The sequence below is a fragment of the Austrofundulus limnaeus genome, unplaced genomic scaffold (genome assembly GCF_001266775.1).
Source record: "Austrofundulus limnaeus strain Quisiro unplaced genomic scaffold, Austrofundulus_limnaeus-1.0 Scaffold253, whole genome shotgun sequence".
Classification (NCBI taxonomy): Eukaryota; Metazoa; Chordata; class Actinopteri; order Cyprinodontiformes; family Rivulidae; genus Austrofundulus; species Austrofundulus limnaeus.
Window position 1 is genome coordinate 642,751 of NW_013952655.1, and position 357 is coordinate 643,107.

A 357-nucleotide genomic window follows, 5' to 3' on the forward strand; every position below is an offset into this window, starting at 1 on the left:
CAGCTTCACACAGCTAGCTGTGTGTGATCCGACAGAGTTTTCCTGAGAAGAAAACCCATAGATTGTGTTTAAACTCCGCCCACTGGAACCACTGCAACTGCCGGAGTAGAGTGAAGTTCACAGAGAGGACATGTCCCTGGCCGGCGCATCAGCTGTTGGTTAGAGGTTACAGCTAAACCTGCACCGTTCAAGTTGAATTAATAATAATATGAACTCCTGGACCTTCTGAACACGTTTAAGAGACTCTGGTTTCAAGATGCTGTTAACTGCAGCTTCTTTACCTGTACAGCCTCACCAGGGGCCTCATGTACAAAGACTTGCGTGGATTTCTTACTGAAACATGACATACGGTCAAAT